This window comes from Sapajus apella, unplaced genomic scaffold, assembly GCF_009761245.1.
Source record: "Sapajus apella isolate SASKATOON/1434 unplaced genomic scaffold, GSC_monkey_1.0 scaffold25, whole genome shotgun sequence".
Lineage (NCBI taxonomy): Eukaryota > Metazoa > Chordata > Mammalia > Primates > Cebidae > Sapajus > Sapajus apella.
Genome location: NW_022436965.1, coordinates 12,158,629 through 12,173,951, shown reverse-complemented (window position 1 = coordinate 12,173,951; position 15,323 = coordinate 12,158,629). Strand labels below are relative to the sequence as shown.

Here is a 15,323-nt window from a genome sequence, read left to right as displayed (position 1 = left end):
TTTTTTTTTTTTCCAGTTTTGAAATTATAAAGTAAAATACTCATTTGTCTTTGCTGTTTTGGAGGGGAAAAAGGTTTCAGTATATAAGTAGAGAGAAAAAGAACTAAATACCCTCTTTATCTTCCCTATCTCCCTACATAAATAACCTTATTAACAATTTGTATATTTTCAAACCTCTTTAAAAACCTATACATAAAGGGAACTCAAGTATATGTTTTCCATGTTTCAGTATAAATAGGATTATATTATGTATTACTTTGTGACTTACTTTTTAGTATAAATATTTTGTACTCTGTCAGTAAATGTCAGTTCACACCATTCTTTTTAACATCTGAATCTTCTCATGCTACAGTGTTTTTAACATAATGTACCTCACTTCTGTACTGATGGACATTTACATTGCTTCTTTTTTTTGTTACAAAATAGAGATGTCATAAACATTTTTGAACATGTACCCTTTTGTACTGGTGACTGGGTTGGATTTCAGAAGTAGAACTGCTTGGTATATAGTATGTATGTTATCAAATTTTCCTTAAAAAAAACGACCTTTCTCACCAACAGATTAAGATTACTTTTGTCATTCAGACAACCTTTTCCATGTTATCAATATGTTGAAAGAATATTAATAATAAACACTTATGTTGTATTTATTATGTGACACATAATATTCTATTCTAAGTACTTGATGTAAACTAACTCGTTTAATTATCACAACCACCCAAGGAGATAGTCATTGTCATTACCCCTATTTTGAAGATGAGAAAACTGAGACACGGAGAAATTCATAAATTTCCTGAGGTTATACAGCTTGGAAAGAAGTGAGGTTCAAACCCAAGAAGATTGACTTTAGAGCCTATATTTTTAACCTTTACTGTATATTGCATCTCTAAAAGATGGGATGGGGGAATGTCTTTGTTTTGATATGTATTTTGCCAAAGCTTAGTATATTGAGTATCCTGTCACATATTTTCTTCTTCTGTGACTTAACCTATTTCCTTTACCCATTTTTCTGTTGAGTTGTTTGTCCTATTTCTTATGATTTGGAATAGCACTTTTTATTACTAGAGATAGTAAGCCACTACTATGCATGTTGCTAAAATTTTCTCCCAATCTGTTTCTTGTGTTTTAAAATCATGTCTTCTAGTTACATGGAAGTATTCAATTTTTCTTTCTCTGTTATATCAGTCTTTTTGTGTGTGTGGCTTATTTGGTCAAGTTCAATCAGAACAGTGAATTCAAGAGGTGAGGAACCTGTTTCTTATTGATGCTGTGCAAATCACTTTATTTTTCCCTACTTCAAGAGGGAGAAATATTCTGTCTGGAGCTATCCAGAGGATAATGAAATAGTGGACATGATATTTGGAAATCTTCAAAGTGGTTTTTTTGTTTGTTTATGGGGTTTGTTTGTTTGTTTTTGGAAACAGTGTCTCGCTCTGTCACCCAGACTGGAGTGCAGTGGCACGATCTCGGCTCATTGCAACCTCTGCCTCCTGGGTTCAAGTAATTCTTCTGCTTCAGCTTCCCGAGTAGCTGGGATTACAGGTGTAAGCCACCGTGCCCAGCCAGAAATCTTCAAGGTCTTTGAGATAAACTACAAACCTTATCTTGACTCATATCATTTTTATTTTTATTTTTTGAGACAGTGTCTTGTTCTGTCACCCAGGCTGAAGTGCAGTGGCACGATCACAGCTCACTGCAGCCTTCACCTCTTGAGCTTACTTAATCCTCCTGCCTCAGCCTCCTGAGTAGCTGGGACTACAAGCACACACCACCATGCCTGGCTTATTTTTATACTTTTTGTAAAGATGGGATTTTGTCATGTTCCCTAGGCTGGTCTCTTACTCCTGGGCTCAAGCAATTTGCCAGCCTTGGCCTCCCAAAGTACTAGCATTATGGATGTGACTTGGTTGATCAAGAAAGACCTTAGTGGCTACAGGTTTGTCTTGTTATAAACTCTGTTAGGAGGCCCTGATGGAATTTGTTACCAGTGCTGCTTTTTGGGTCAATTTATAATGATTCTTAAACTCAGAATTTCCTTTTGGGAGCACAGGCATAAGAAGTGAAATTTTATGAAATAATTAATGTTTCTAAAATTCAAATGTATTGATATACAGTAACACATTGAATATGTGACAGTTATGTACAAGCTACTATGCCTTGTGCTACAGAGAATATGGCACAGAGAACCAAAGATACAGGCCTCAACTTCAGTAAAAGACTAACTGTCAAGGACGAAATGGTATCAGTGAAGATAAAATTACTTCTTGCTGAGTGTATCAGGAGAGACCTTAGAGAGCAATGGCTTGTGAGTTGAATCTTACATGTGTAATTTGAACATAGAAATAGACACACACATAGAACTTTCTTTGGAATGGAAATAATGAGCAAAAATAAAAAGCAGGAAATTACGGAGCTTGAAGAGAATTACTGAATAGTTCATGGTATTAACATGTAAAGGGCAAGGCAGGAAATAAGTTTGGAAACGTAAAATTCCAGTTTTTAACTTAATAGGTAAAAACTATTCTGCTTTTCTTTGTCTTAAAAATTACTCAATATGAGAAACAAATATGAACTCCATCTTTAATGACACTAGGAAAAATATGCGTGATACGTTACTTAATCTACGATTCTCACTTAGAGGGCCAACAGATGTTCCCTACAAAAGAAAATTCTAAAAAGAAGTCTATACTTAGGATTCAGTTTAGTTGCCAATTAACAGATATTCAAAGTAGAAATGACTTAAACAAGGTAGAATTTTTTTTTCACTTCTATCTGAAAGTGGACAGTCCTGTCCAAGCCTACCATCTTTAGAATCTTTAAGAATCTCTTTATAGGCACAAGATAGCTACCAGACCTCCAAGCATAACATATTTGTTTTAGATACCAGAAAAGATGGGCGCATAAAAAGACACATGCCTTCCAGCTGAGTTATGTCCCTTTAAAGCAATCTCTCTTAAACCATACCCAGTTGACTTCATTTCTATCTCATTGCCACCTTTTTCGAAGGGAGGCTGGGAAACTTTATACCTAGATATATTGGTAGGCCCAATAATATAGAAATCTGTTCTTAAGAGAGAAGGATGGTCAGTGAGTGGTAAGATAGCTAGCAGTCTCTGTATAGGAGGTTGATTTACCCACCTACTCTGGAAAGGTTCAGCTTCCACTCAGCTCTAGAAGCTCAGCAGCCAGGCTTACACCTGTGACATAGCAGTTTGGAGAAATTGAACCACCCTGGGGAAAAGGACTTATGGATAGCTACATTTGTATCTGTAGGTCCTTTACACCTATTAAAATCTCAGCTGATAAATTCATTCCTAGGTAGATCCAAGAGAAATAAAAATACATGTTCATTCAAAAACTTGTATATGAATATTCATAACATTATTCATAATAGGCAAAAAGTGATAATAACCCAAATGTCCATCAACTGATCAGTAGATACACAAAAACATGATATACCCATACAATAGAATATTTGTCAGCAATAAAAAGAGTACTGGTATATGCTGCAACGTGTATTCATGTTTTCAACCTTGAAAACACTGAAGTGGGAGGATCACTTGAGCCCAGGAGGTCAGTGCTGCAGTGAGCCATAATTGTGCCACTGCACTCCAGCCTGGGAGATAGAGAGAGACTCTGTGTCAATAATAATAATAATAATAATAATAAGCCAGTCAGTCACAAAGTACAACATATTACATGATTCCATTTATAAGAAATGGAAATGCCGAGAATAGGCAAATCAATTTATATCATCGTGAAATATCTGAATGCTAAAGTTTAAAAATACATATACTAAAATCTTATAGAAAGAAAAAATAGGTTACATACAAAGGAATGTTGGGGGTGGCGGGATAACATTGGAATTCTCAGTAGAAATAATGAAAATCAGATGTTAGTGGAGTAATGTCTTGAAAATTCTGAGTGGAAATTATTTTCAACCCAGTATCCCATACCCTGAGCAGATCTTGAATGTCAGACTGAGGAGTTTGGATTTTAGCCTATAAGCAACAAGGAGCCTTTAAACATTTTTGATTAAGGAAATGACCTAATCAGAGTTGTTCTATGAATGGATTAATCCAGTAGTGGAATTTCAGGTAACTTAGTTTGCAGATACTAAGTTTGAGAGACCAGTTAGCAAAAAGCTATTAGAAGATATAATGAAGGCTCCAAGGTGGATAGTAGCAGTGGAAATGGAGAGGCAGAGACAAGATAGGAGGAACATTTTAGAGGCAAAATCAATAGGATGTCACAAAGTCATCATTGTTCCACAGGCATCTAATCAGATAAAAGCCAGTAAAGTGATTTCCTAGAATCAATATTGGCAGCATTTTCACATTAAAGCCATGTCATGTAGGAGGGTGTTGGGACACAAAAAGACTCTGTGATGTTTCTGCCTTTCATTCAAATGCACTTAAAACTAGGAAATGACTGAAAACAGTGGTACTGTATTATCAGGCATTCCAGTATTCCAAATGCCTATTGCCAGCCTTGCTTTGGAAGTGCTACTTAAATTTACCAAAGACTAATGGTAAAGATGAGCATATGGAGTAGAATATTCTCACCCACTCCAAACTGCCCTCAAATAAAAACCTTCACAGTAATGTTTTCATTTCTAAGGCTCACTAACAAAGTATGCTTTTAAGTAGTCTACTTTTTCTTTGTCAAAAGATACCGGAAAGTAAGTATGGTGTTCATTGGTAGGTGGAATTATGGAACAATATTTTCAGCCTTTTGAGTATCTCCTTTTTTAACTTTTTATTTTGAAATGATATATTTATAGAAAGTTGCAAAAATAGTACATAGAGTTCTGCAGACCCTTCTCCCCAGCTTTCCCCCATAGTGAGGTCTTATAACTGTAGTATAATATCAAAACCAGGTAATGGACATTGGTACAGTATATTAAATAGACTGCAGACTTTATTCAGTTTTCACCAATTTTACATGCGTTCATTTGTGTGTGTATGTGTGGTTATGTGCGATTTAATCATATGTATAGATTTGTGTAACTACTACTGTGATCAAGATAAAGAACTCTTTCATTACCAGGAAAGAACTCCCTATGCTACCCCTTTAGAGTCATACCCACTTCCCCACACCTGTCACATTCCCTAAAACACCACTAATTTGTTTCCCACCTCTGTAGTTTTATTATTTTAAGAATACTGTTTAAAAGAATCATATAGTATATAATTGGTTGAGATTGGCTTATTTTTACTGAACATATGCCCTTGAGGTCCATCCAGATTGTTACATGTATCAATAGTTTGTTTCTTCTATTGCTAAGTAGTATTTTATTGTATGGATGTAGTAAGGTTTGTTTAACCATTCACCCATTGAAAAACATTAGGGTTGTTTCCAGTTTTTGTTATTATTAGTATAAATAAAGCTGCTGTGAACAGTTAGATACAGGTTTTTGTGAACATGTTTTCCCTTTTGTGGGGTAAAGGCCCTAGAGTATAATTGCTGGGTTCTATGGTATATACATGTTTAGGTTTATAAGAAACTACAAACTATTTTCCAGAGAGCTTGTACCATTTTACATCCTGATAAGCAATGTTTGCAGGGGAATTTTTTGTGTCCCAAGAGATTTTCACCTCTGTTTTCTTTTAGAAGTTTTATGATTTTAGCTTTTATATGTAAGTACATGATCCATTTAGAGTTAATCTGTGGTTGCTTTAAATAAAAGGTCTTAATTCAGAACTTATTGGTATTCTGAATATATATCCTATGTGTGTGTTTGTGTGTGTGTGTGTGTGTGTGTGTGTGTGTGTATTTTTTTAAGAGACAAGGTCTTGCTCTGTTGCTTAGGCTAGTGTACAGTGGTACCATCATAGTTCACTGTAACCTTGAACTCCTGGGCTCAAGCAGTCCTCCTGCCTTAGCCTCCTAAAGTGCTGGGATTATAGGCATGAGCCACTGCACCAGGCCCAGTTTGAGATATTACAAGGTACTAATCAAAACTACAAACTTGTCCCAGCCAAACCGGTTATAGGCAGTCTGTCTGCCTTTGGAGATGGAAGTATCATAGACTACTTACTTCTCTCCTCGTCTGCTCTTCCCCTCTAGCTTACTAACCGTGTTTTTAGGTACCCTCCAGGTTTTAGGGAAAGAGAGGCAAAAAAAAAAAAAAAAAAAAGATGGGGAAGACGATAAAGTGCTAATACTGCAGTCTTAGCCTTCCATAATGCTCTCTGAGCCTAGCAGAAATTTAAAGCTGACTTTTCTCTCATGGGGTGATTTAGGGACTTTTTCAGAGATTTATCATCCCTGAGGATCTCTCACCTATGGTTTTATTGACTTTGACAGAGGCATTTCTCTTCCAGTTGCTCACTTGCAACTCCTTTCTAGAAAAGAGTTTTTGATGCTTTGGTTTCTTCATCACACAGTCTTATGGTCCACAGAATACTGCCACACATGTTTTGCCCTGACAGCCTCTAGGAGTGCAGGCTGATTCAAAAGCATTAATACTCTTGCTCTGCCACCAACAGTTAGTAGGTCATTTCTCATTATCTAGATTTCCCAGATGGAATCAAATCCAGTTCTTTATGTATCTTTTACCCTTCTCCCTTGAAGGTAGCAGGAGGATGAGCCTCACAACTTCTTTCAAAAATTATTTCTCACAAAATCTTTCCCATTCTTAATTCTCTGACCACTTTTTATTATTGTCTTGACATAACTGAGAGAATCAAGGTAGTAGAACTGGTTCTAAAACATTTCCTTTGTAAATGCTGCAGCTTGTCTCATACTTTACTTTGGTATACAGAATCTGTTTTATCTAGGTATCTCAATTGTAATTTCAATTTTAATATCTCATTACCTATGTATGTAATACTTCTATAAATCTGTAATATTTAGCTACCATACAAAATGCAACAACATGACCATCTTTCCCTCTCAATATGATACCCTGCCACTCCTACCAAAAGTCTTCTTTATAGTTTAAGGCTTGTCATACTATTTCATATTTCTCTGCTTTTGATCTTGCTCTCTGCTCTAACCTAATTGCCATTTCCTATTCCTACACCCTGTCCTTTGTCAAGCTTCCTTCTAGTTTATCCTCATGCAGCAGTACCCAAGTCAGGAGTTACATGCTCCCTCCCTTCTTTTTGGTATTCTTCCCTCATATCATTCTAGACTGAGTGCCTACCCTACCCCCCAACTACCTGTGGCCAACTGTGCATACTTTATTCGAGGACTAACTGCCTTCTATTGAATTTATCTTTTCATAAGTCTACTGCACAGATTGACAGCTCCTACAGGATACAGTCTGTGTATCCTCATCCCCTAGTACAATGACTGTTCTATTGAGGAACTCAATATACATTTATTGGCCTGAAACAGAAGAGGATAGTCAAAACTGACTTCCAGATAATAAAGAATTACAATCTTTCAAAATATGGTCTATGTGGATATGACAACTTCTCCGAAATTACTGGACTTCCAGCCATTAATTAATCAATACAGTCTAGCTATCGATTATAGAATTTCCCATTCCAGATTTACAGCCATGGGGCCAATCAAGGATCCCTTAGTTTTATGAACCAAAACCCAATCAGAGTTTCTAATTGCATCATGATAGCATTTTAAATTCATTAGAATGCTTTATCTTAATAGAAAAAATATTTCCACATATTTATCCCATCTTTGTATTCTTTCAGTGAACAGTATATGCAATAATAGCTTTGCTGATCTCAGCCAGATGAATAATTTACATAAAATGAACTAATGCATATCATATCACTGCAGAAAAGCTCTATGTCTATAATCATACTCCTTCACTTTTGCATTGTACTGCAGCTTATGAAATAGATGTGAAATTATAGATTGCTGCATTTGAGTCTCACAGTAACTATGTGAGATGTAGGAAGAGAAATCATTATCCACATTTTGTAATGAGATAACTAAGGTTCAGAAAGAATAAATTATTTACCGCATGTCACATGATTAATAAGTGGTTTGAGCTAATGTGAATATGTAGGGCTTTTGGCTTCATTTTGAGTGTTTTTTCCATTATACTCTTTGTTGTGTGTGTTGATAGGAGTCCTAACTTGCTGAAAAAAAAAGAAGGGAAAAACAAAAGCAAAAAATACACACACTCACGCACGCACGCACACACACACACACCCCTATTATACCAGCAAAATACTGTATAGTAATAATTTAGTCAATTTATGATCATAATGTTTCTGCAATTTGGAAAAATATAAAGCTGACTGACTCCCTACTGTACTCTTTTCATCTCTCCTTCTCTGCCAAAAAATCCCAATGGATTGAATAAAAACTTAACATAAAAACACTAAAATAAAATATAGCTTATTTCTTATGATCTTGGAATTAAAAAACCTTTTGTAAAAATAAACTGGGGGAAAATAATTATGACAGAAAAAACTAATTTACTTAATATACAAAGAGTATTTACATATCAGTTAATTTTAATGATTAGAAAACTGGTTTAAGAACATAGAATAGCAGTTTAGAATTCACAGAAAAGGGAACTGAGATTGCCAATAAACATGTACAAATATCCTCGATCTCATAATTAAAGAAATGCACACTAAAGCCATGATGAAATATCATTTTTTACTCATTATACAGGCAAAAGATTTTGAAGTTCAGCCACATCTCATGTTGGGGATAGCATGTAGAAACATGCACTGCTGATAAACATTTAAATCGATGCCATCTTTATGGAGGGTAATTGAACCATATCAAAAATTTAAATGCATATGCCCTTGGATCTAGCAGTTTCACACCTGAGAATTTAAAGTATGAATATATGCACATGTGCATGAAGAGATATATATATGTATGTATATATACACTAAGATACTCTGAATTTTGTTGCTAATCACAAAAAATAATGAAACTTAGATGGTCATCAGGAACTGTAAACTATTATAGGCTCATGTAAAGGAATACTATATGGTCATTACAAAAAGACAAAGTGTATCTATATGTTCTAGTATGGTTAGAAGTCCAAAATATTCTCTTCAAAACAGTATTGTAGCATCCCATTACAGTAAATGTATACATATATATATATGTATATATATGTATATACGTATATGTTTATATTATGTATATTATGTTAAATACTTGCAAATATATTATTATATAATTATATGTAATATACTATATATTACATACTTTATATAATTATATACATATATGGGTGCCTTTGTATAAAATATTTCTGGGTTCACAAAACTGTTAATAGCCTCCTTTCTGTAGGAGGTTATGGGAGGTACCCTTTTTTTATTCCTTACCTTCTATCCTTTTGCACTCTTAGAATTTTTTGCCAAGAGTGTTTATCACTTATTGTTTAAGGAGAAAAATTAAAAGATGATTAATTTTTTAAAAAATCTATTTCAAACCCATGTCTCCCTCTAGCTATTTTACTGTTGTCACCCCTTCATAATCAGACTTGTGAAATTAATCTTTACTTCCTCATATTTCATTCATTTTCTCAACCCACTGAAGTCTCATTTTTGTCCTCTTTCCTGAAATTTATCTTGCCAAAGCCTTCAATTACCTCTAAATTCAGCTCCCTAATTCAGTGGCTACTGTTAATCCACCTTTCTTGAGACCTCCTCTTTCCTGGGCTTTGTGATGCTTGAGTCACCTGGTTTTTCTTTTCTCTCAAATTCTTCAGTGTCTTTTGTCAGTTTTATAGCTTTAAATGTTACCATGCCTCCGGTTATGTTTTTAGGTTGTCTTCTCAGTATGCATGTTCTGTTTCACGATTCACATCTACCCCCACAAGGACCTCAAACTCATGTAACACTTGATTTTATTTGTACTCTCACCTCAGCCAGCATTACCTCCCCTTTCCCATGCCTGTGAAGGACATCGCCATTTTTCACCCAGCGTTTCAAGCCAGAAATGGGCAGTTGTCCTTGACTCTACCCTCTCCCTGATTCCTCCAGCATTTCAATTAAGGCCTATTTACCTCCTAAATCTCAGTGCCATCTACTTCTTCCCCATTTCTGCTAGTCTAATTCATTAACTTTACTCAGATTACTATCATAATTAATGAACTGGTTTCTAAGTCTCATTTTTTTCCCTCCACTCTCTGAGCACTCCTTTCTTTCTCTACTCCTTAGCCAAGATAGTTTAACCTTGACACACATCTTACCATGTCATTCCCCATCTACCACCTAAAACCTTCCTATGTACATCCACTGGTCTTGTGATCAAATTGAAATACCCACACATGACTACACGTCTGTGATCTCTCTCAAACCTCATTATTTGCCAGGTCTTACCCACTCCAACACCCCAGCCTCTTCTCCCTCCAACATCCATACTATACTAGAGCCACACGGCTGAATTTCTTTCACTGTCTCAACACCCCAGCCATGCATGCTCTCATACAGGCCTTTTCACATGCTATTCGTTTCTCAAGATCTCTTGGCACTTCCACACCTGCATATAGTGAAATACACCCCATCCCCATAAAGATGGCTACAACTTCATGTTATTGTTTTCTCCAGTAAATCTTCTCTAAACCCCCCCCCACCTTAAAATCCTCTACTTAGTGCTCACAGAGCCTTTTTTTGCATCTTTTTCATAAGTGTTGTCACATTGTATTATAATGGATTGTTAACTCACTATAAATTGTGTGTGAGTACATGAACCATGCTTTTCTTCTTCACCTTTGTTTTCCTTGCATCTGCCTCTAGTATAGTGCCTGACCCATAATGCATACCAGATAATTACTGGTTAGATAGATGGATTCATACATATATTCGTTTATTCAACCAAATGAGAAACTAATGAGAAAGCAAATCAGTTATGAGTTTGAGAATGATTTAAAAGTCTATGTTGCTGGGCTTGGTGGCTCTCACCTCTAATCCCAGCACTTTGCGGGGCTGAGGCAGGCAAAAATTAGCTGGGAGTGGTGGCGCACGCCTGTAATCCCAACTACTTGGGAAGCTCAGGCACGAGAGTCACTTGAACCCAGGAAGTAGAAGTTGCAGGAGCCAAGATGGCACTACAGCACTCTGGCCTGGGTGGCAAGAGTGAGACTATGTCTTAAAAAAAAAGTATCCACGGTGATTCCATCTCCAGGGGGACATCCGGTGCCCCTCTCAGGAAAGTAGCAACTTGGAATAGACTCTGGCATGCCTAAGGTCTTTGGGAAACAGGGATGCTTATTTCCTCTGCCTTCCTTGGCTGACTACATGGGAAAAAAAAAGAAAAAAGTCAATGTTATTGAACTTCACCAGTTTTTTTCCTCTCTTACCCTTCTTTTACCCATTACTTTTATGGCAATTATGAGACTAAAAGTCTGGCAACTGAATTCAGAAACAAGGAAACAAAAGCTATAGTCTGTCTGTCCACCCTTACTGGTATGTTACTTGAGTTGGATTAAGAGTTTGGTTTGATTTAGTTTGTTTTCAAAAATTCAATATAGTTGTGTTTATATTTAATTGGTTTAATAGGTACTAGTAGATTTTATTACATTTGCAATTTAAGGACAATAAAGATGTGTTATAACATAGTACAGTTTCTGTAAAAGAATTGTTCCCTAGGGTCGATCATATTGGAGGCAAGTTGGATTTTCCACTCCTAGAACACTTCTTAATGTTTATATATCTAGTCTTCCTTCTCTGTCCACCTTCACTGTATGTACACATGTATATATACCAAGTATAAAGTAGGTAAGGATATTTTTGTCTATGTTGATACATTTCTTTACCATGAGTTTTTCATTTGATTGACAACTCAGGCTAACAAATGTCCTTCTTCATCATTACTAGCTGGTCCCATTAGACCATCCTGTCCTAAAGGCTGAGAGCAGGGAGAAGTAAGACCTGCATGTTATGTTACATAAATAGCTTTTTAATGTGAGTGGTGTGGCACATATTTTTAAGCTAACATAAAAATCGGTGAGAAGCAGTAGAGACTAGTGGCTTTTTAACTGCAGCAGGTAAACCAGTGCAGCTGGTGTTGTTAAGATCCTCAGGGTGAACACATCTTTGCACATAAGTAGAGCTCTGGTGAATGAACTCTAATTTCTTTTTTTTTTTTAATCCAGAGAGTGAAATCTTTAAAATTATAATACAATAAAGGATCTGTACTTTCAAATGAAGAACATTTGAATTGTTTTCACAAAATACCTAATTGGAAAATGATAAAATCCAGGGAGCAGATAAAGCTACATTTTTCCCAAAGTGAGAGCTCAAATTCAATTTTTAAAAAACTGATTAGACACTATATGAACTTGCTGGCAAAGTATTAGGATACCCAATTTTGTTAATTACTACCTAAGACATTTTCAAACAAGGTGAGTGCATACTGGTGAATACAACAATATGTTGCTGCACCCAGTTTACTGGCTGAGCTGTCTCTGGGAATTCACTGAAACAGTCTGGAATCATAACTACCAAGCCAAGCAGAAACTCACCTGCACTGGAGCCCAGGATTTTATGTGGCAATAAGCATTTTTAATTAAAAGTTTCTCAATTCCTAAATTTGGAACTAAATCTGTAAACATGTGGCAGATTGAGCTAGCACCACCAAGCCTCATTGGCACTGTGAGGGAAATGTGGCATTTTAAAAAATTGGATGGTTAAGCTGAGAAAATCCAGCTGTGTTTTACTTAAAATTGCACTAATCAGTGTTATTTTATTCCCTTTTTTTCTTCACCAGTGTATCTGCTATTATGTGTGTGTTGGCTCCCCGTCCGCCAGCCCTTCACTTTTATCTTTTAAGACTGACTTCATACAGGGATGAGGAGGATTCAAGCAATATAATACTCATTCACTTTAGTGGGTAATAGAAAGCCTCACCTGCCTTATAGTTTATTTCTTAAATAAGTAGGGAGCAGCAGGTAATTTTCATCAGCAAAACAATTAGATTTTAACCATTACCTATAACGTTGCTAGAGGTCTTGAAATTTACACAGAAATTAAGATTGTCTGCTGACCTTAAGATAAAAATGTAAAGAATATGATGTAAAATTAATTAGAAGTAAAATTGCATCTGGGAAGCAGTTTTTCATTTAAATCAATACATGGTCTATGGAGCCCTGAATTATTCTTACATGGGTGTTTGGGATGATAGGTCAGTGTGGGAAGCAGTCAGGGAGAGAACCTGGCCAGTAGTCAAGGGATTTGCAGAGTCCACTTTCAAGAATGTGTTAGATTTCCTGATGAAGTCCATTGTCGGATTGGACTGGGAATCATTATTTTAAACTCATTATTCTCCCAATAAATTCACATTCTGCTTTCCATTAGAGGAGTAAACTCTGGTGCCATGCAGGGCTCCTAAAACTCTGTAGTTAGTAGATCTAAGAAAAATCAGTTCAGGAGGAGGTAAACGTGATTTAGAGGAAACTTGGGGTTACTAATGCTATTATATTGAAATATTTGTAAAAATAGTGCCTCCCTTGCCCCAGGCCATTCCCAGGCTATTTGATCTTCCTGTTTACTATAATCTGGCTTCTCTGGGAATTACTTCTGTCTTCCTAGAGATACTTTCTTCCCAATACAGGGAAGGCTTGCTTATTTATTCAATAATAATGTTGAACATATTAGTGACTTTGGTTTTTAATTCAGTACACACACACATAAAAATGCTTTAAAAAATATGAGATTTTGAACTGTGTATTAATTGAAATTTCAGTAACTAGGAAGAGTTTGGAGTTATAATTCCAAGTGGCCTGGTTTTAAATCCTCTTATGGCTACATTTGAAGGTAGACCTGAGTATCAAAATGAAACTTGTTTAGCACTGGAAATGCAGTGAAAAAATAGTTTTTACCATCTTTCTCTAAAAGACAAAAAATGTAACCCAGGTAAGTTTCGGTAAAATAATACCTAGAAACATTCACAGTAGGCACTGTAAAGAAAGCGGAACACATGTAAGGGAAAGATTCGTACTTGCAAGGTGGGATATAGGAAATAACTTCTCGTAGGTGCGTGGGAATTGTATATGAAGCAAGCTAAATTTTTTCGTTAGTCCCTAATAGAGGTTTTACTTTTTATTTTTTATTTTGTATTTTTGGTAGAGAAAGAGTTTCACTAATGTTACCCAGGCTGGTCTTGAATTCTTAAGCTCAAGTGATCCGCCCGCCTCAGCCTTTCAAAGTGCTGGGGATTATAAGCGTGAGTCACCTAGTAGAGGTTTTGATAAGAGATTATCTTCCATTCCCAGAGTTGGCTCAGTCTCTTCTATTGCCGTTTACTGAGAACTTGTCCATAGAAATGGATAGAAGCTTCATCATTCCTTCCTTTCTGTCTTAAAATAGTCACCTTTGTCATGTTTGCAGAGCATGCCCCTTGAGTTATTCAAGCCATAGCTGCTTCTTGCTGCCTTCCAGCTCTAATGTAGCACCATGGCAACAGACCCAGCCTAGAGCCCAGGTGCCTTGTTTGTTACCTGAGGGGCTAGGTACAGCCTGAAGAAAGAGATGAAGGAATATTACCTATCTTGCAAATTGTTTGGATAGATGAATCTTGATCTTGTTGTTTGTGTTTCTGTTCTGCTTCTATGGAAGACTTGAAATAACACCTGGAAAACATTTATTCAAAGATGTCATCAGTAACCAAAGGCAACAAAGAAGCCATCTTCTATTGGTTCTCGTCTTCTAACAGAGAGTTGTTTTCTGACATATAGTTCAGAAAGTGACTTGCTATACCAGGAAATGTGGCACCGCTATGATTTGGGGTTGCACTGCCAGGTGGCTCTACCATTGTTTCATGTAGGTAGACATTTATTTTGTTTGAAATAAAATTCATTTATGCTTTAGAAAATTTTCCTAGAGAATTTAAAAAACAAAAGTAAGCGTCTGTCATACCTCCTTCTGTTTTAAACATGCCTTAATCTTTCCTGTTGAGAAGCTCACACCAGAGCAGGAGAGGAGTTTTCCTTCCAGCAACTCCTCCTGAGAAAAATGGGCTAGAATTGTTGTTTTGTTTAAGATTACAGTGTCCAGTTTCCTGAACCAGGCTTCCCATGTAGCATACAGTATTGGGAAAGATTATATGATAAGTAAAGTATAATCTTAACATTTAATTATAGTTGATGTACTATATTTACAGTACATAACATGTCATTGTCTTATACATAGAACAAAGGGAAATAAATATGGAGCTTACCTTCTTGCATTTTTCTTTTTTGTTTTAGTTTTTTTAATTTTTAAATTTTTTTTGTTCTTACCCAATATCAGCAGAAAAATAAACATTTTGACATTTTTCAGATAAAAAACATTAGGTAGCGTTTGTCCCTTTTTTGCATATTTTATACTATCAGCAAGAAATATAAATGTTGACTTTTTTACTTTAAAAATTACTGAATATCAGAACACATGTTTTGA

At 35.9% G+C, this 15,323-nt stretch overlaps 1 protein-coding gene and 1 non-coding gene across 9 annotated transcripts in view; both read left to right on the top strand.

Moving 5' to 3' along the window:
• Positions 1-15,323, top strand: part of RASAL2 (RAS protein activator like 2) — a 371,400-nt gene that overhangs the window by 312,616 nt on the left and 43,461 nt on the right. The gene's annotated exons all lie outside the window — the stretch shown is intronic.
• LOC116560360 lies at positions 11,051-11,190 on the top strand. Its single transcript, XR_004272938.1, has one exon. It is a non-coding gene; the product is annotated as a small nucleolar RNA SNORA67 (small nucleolar RNA).